Raw genomic sequence first — 4,251 nt, 5'->3', positions numbered from 1 at the left:
TGAGCTCAAATTCATAATTTAGTTATGAACTAACCTTCACTAGTAAAGTCAATGATACTTAAGGAAACAAGATATAATTAAAAGGGTAAAACGATAATTTTATTCCCGGTTAATTATGAACCACTATTAGAGGATTAATTTGTATGTAATGATTATATCAATGGACGCTTTATTTTATAAAGTACTGAGTAAATGAAATGTTTATAATTACAAGAGTGCAGTCTCATATTTATAGTGGAGTAATCATGAGATTAATAAATTAAGATTATTTAATTAAAGAGTTTAATTGATAATCTCAAATTTATTGGAGCTTGTAATTATAGGTCCATAGGTCCCCACATCGGCTCTATCAACACTATTCAATGCAAGAGTTTATTTAAAAGGAAAAATGGTTGAAAGACATATTTAAGAAGAAATTTGTTCTTCGAGCCAAATATGCAATTATATGATAATAGTGATTAATTAATTAATTACAAATTAGTTGTGATTAACAAAATTAATTAATATTTAATTATTATGTAATTTTTGAAATTATATTAAATAATTAATTATAATTTTCAAAATTATAGTAAATTAAATATTTAATTTCAAAATTATTATTTAATTTAAATTTGTTTTAATTAATTGGTAGAATTAATTAAATATCTTTATTTGAGTGGGAGATAATAATCTGATAAGTTCAAATTAGATTTGAATTTAAAATATTGATATTTATTCAAATAATTAATTATATTTGATAATTAATTCAAATTTGAATCTATTATCAAGTTGTTGGATTTTATCAAATAAGATAGTTTGAATAAATAATTAAATAATTATGAAAAAATTAAATATCCCTAAAATATAGGATGGTACATGACACACACAGTCCATGGGCTATGTGTGGCATGTACTACACATTTTTAAGGGATAGATTTTTTAATTTTATTTATTTAATTAATTAATTAATGGAAAATTCAAAAGTTAGTTTTTGGATATTTTCATTAATGAGATAATTAATTAATTAAAAGTTAAATTGTAAATTGTTTATAGATCAATTTTTAAAATTAAATATTTTCTATTTAAGTTAGACTTATCAGAAAATAAGAAGAGACTCTGTTATTCGCTCTAAAGAAAAGAACGATACTTTTTAATCTCTCCCTGAAAAAGATAAAGAACCAATCTCAAGCCTATTCTCTTGATCTCATGTGTTGAGTACATCAAGTAGAATCAGAAATTAACTATGCTTTATTCTCTAAGTGCCAACACACTTCTTAAGGTGTAGAGAACGTTGTTGTAGATCTTGGTGTGAGTACCTGGAAGCAGCTTGGATAGGAAGTTCGTTCAAATTACGAAAAGATAGCTAGGACACTTGATAGGCATCTAGAGGTATTTTTTCTATTCTTTTCTTGCTTATGATTAATGTATGTATATTAATTGATCCGAATATTTTAAATATGTTACAATATTTTTTGTTGTACACTGGGCCAACCCACCACCATTTCGCTGCGTATTAGGAAACTCGTTCCTCACAAATATTTGGTCAAAAGGAAACGTTGATTTTTCATTTAAAAGTTTAGTATATACATGGGATTCCAAAATAACATAAACAGGTGTTTAAAAGGTTATATGCAAGTCAAAATACAAGCCAAGCTGACCTAGGCGGCAAAATAGGGGATACAACCCTAGTTCCTCAAAGATAACCCCGGCTTTGGTGGTCAAGCAGTCACATATGTACACGCCACCACCGAAGCTCTCCAACTCATGGCTATTCCAGCTTCCCTTTCCCCTTACTTGCACCACATAACACCCGTGAGTCGTGGCTCAGCAATAAAACTTAAACATGTGCATGAACAGTAAATACAGATTCCAGATGCATATCTAGCATGCTCAGTAGTAATAACCTACTCATGCATGCATAAAATTACAAATAAATGATTATAGGATCATTCTGGGGCCCTATACCCTAGCTAAGTGACCATAGAGTCACCCGGGGCCCTTTGCCCTAGCTCTGAGTAACTAGCCGTAGAGCTAGCCAAGCGCTTTGTTTTTCCAAACGACCATAGGGTCGGCCAACATAATAGTACGTCCCTAATTAGGCCTAAGCCTTTCTACCAGCGCACATCGTGCTATTGCCTCCCTTGACTAATAAGTCAATGTCTTAACCAGATATTCAGACAACCAGATAAAGAGATACCCAGATAACCATATACAGATACGCATACTTCATATAATACAAGTATACATACACATTAATCATATATCTAACCCAATTAGATATCAACACAGTAATAACCATGTTCCTTAACGGGGTCGAGCCCTAATCACGTAGATAATCACATTTAACACGTACTAGATGTAGTTTTCTTACCTCATGTCTGAGTGCAACGTATGATACGAACGACCCTCAAGCACGATCCTAGTTCCGAGCCCCTAGCGGTAACCTAGTCATAACCATAATATAGAATCCTGTCAATAACGAGTGAATAAAGGCTTCTGGACCGAGCCTTAGCCTCTGGGACGTCGAATTCTACTAAATTGGGTTGTAGAATCGATCCCAAGACCCTAAGTCTAAGTTCCCGCACTCAAAACCTTCCTGGGGCTCAAGAGCCCTTCAAGTGTCGTGGCCTGCCCCTAGTCAGAGAGCCCAAGGGCTCTCCTCTGGAACACACGCACTGCGGTCTGCCACTACAAGCGTTGCGACTCAAAATGGAGGTTCAACACCTCTTCCTCCCTTCGTTCATGAGAGTCGCAGCGCCCTAAGAATAGGGTCGCGACTCGACATGAAAACCCAGTTTTTCCCCTCGTTTCTTCAAGCCAAGTCTCACCAAAAACCCAACCAAACATAGCTAAATCCCAAAAGCAAAGTTCTCAATCAACTCAGCACTTCATAAGACTCAAAACCATCCCCAAAAACAACTTAAAACCAAATTCATATTTGAGTTTTCAAAACTCTAAAACTAGAGAAAACATATAGAATTAGGGCTAGAAATCAATACCTCTGCTGCCCAAAATAACGCTAAGCCTTTCCCCAAGCAATCCTGAGCCTAAGCTAGCTTCCATTCCCCTTAGATTGCAAGAAATTCCAAGGAATTGAGAGAGAGTGTGTGTACACAAGTGAGAGAGATTTTGGGAGAGCTGAGAGTGTTTTTCCTTTGTTTTTTGTTTGTGTGTAGGTTACTTAGAGTTCAAGTAACTCTAAGCAAATCCCGAAGCTCGGGGTAACGAAAATGTCCCCTAGGGTAAAATGGTCAAAATTCCCAAAATTCCCTCTTAATTTCACTAACTCTGAATATATCCTAAATTATTTATTCCCATTACCCGATATCCCAGTAATGCACTAAATACCCAAAATACCCCTTGACCCACCCCGAGTCGGGTATTTGGTCCCGTTGTGACTCTCCCGCTAACTTGCTCCCTAGGATCGCCTCATGTCGAGTAACCCAAATATATCCACATAAGGATGTGGTACCACACATATATCACATATATTCCAAATATACATGTAATGAGCCAAATTACAAAAATTGCACTTCTAATAAGAAACGAGCCCATATGCATATCTAGTCATATTATAATATAACTCATTTAATCATATAATGATACACATATATATCACATAAACACATATTTCATAATTAAATCACATATATGCAAACAATTCTCCATAACCTGCCATCCTTGCCCCCTAATCAAGGCTCTAAGCCTTATTAGGTAATTTGAGACGTTACAATAACTCTCCACTCTTGTCGAAAAGAGTGTTGGCACTCTAGCAGGTCATTAAGAACTCCCATTGGGGAGCCCTGAGGTTGCTGAGGCATTGGCCCACGCGAATCAATGCATTAGAACCGAGCTGAACTCCGAGAGTACCGGCGGCATTGTCGACCACAAACTCAGGGACGTAGGTCGAAACAATAAGTTTGCGGTCTTGGATTGGAGGTTGAGCAGGGCAAACTTTCTTTGGTTGGCTCGTAGGGGGAGAGGCCACAACCTCTGGATGTGTTGGAGAATCGGTGACACGGCCCAAGTTGGGCTGCTTCGAGGCCGACGGGAATAGCTCGGACCTTTTGGTGAGCTTAGAAGGACGACCTCCCTTTGAGGACACCCGGTGGCATTTGTTTCCCCTGGATGCAACAGGTTGGTTGAGGATGTTGTCAAGGTACGAATCCATCTAACCTGAAAAAGGGAAGGCAAAAACTTCAAGAGCTGATCATATTTTACAGTATATGTTGAGACTTCTAGGCGAATGAAACCTAACTGGATGATTCCGTT

This window comes from Humulus lupulus, chromosome 2, assembly GCF_963169125.1.
Source record: "Humulus lupulus chromosome 2, drHumLupu1.1, whole genome shotgun sequence".
NCBI lineage: Eukaryota > Viridiplantae > Streptophyta > Magnoliopsida > Rosales > Cannabaceae > Humulus > Humulus lupulus.
The sequence above is the reverse complement of the archived record's forward strand: the minus strand, read 5'-3'. Positions refer to the sequence as shown.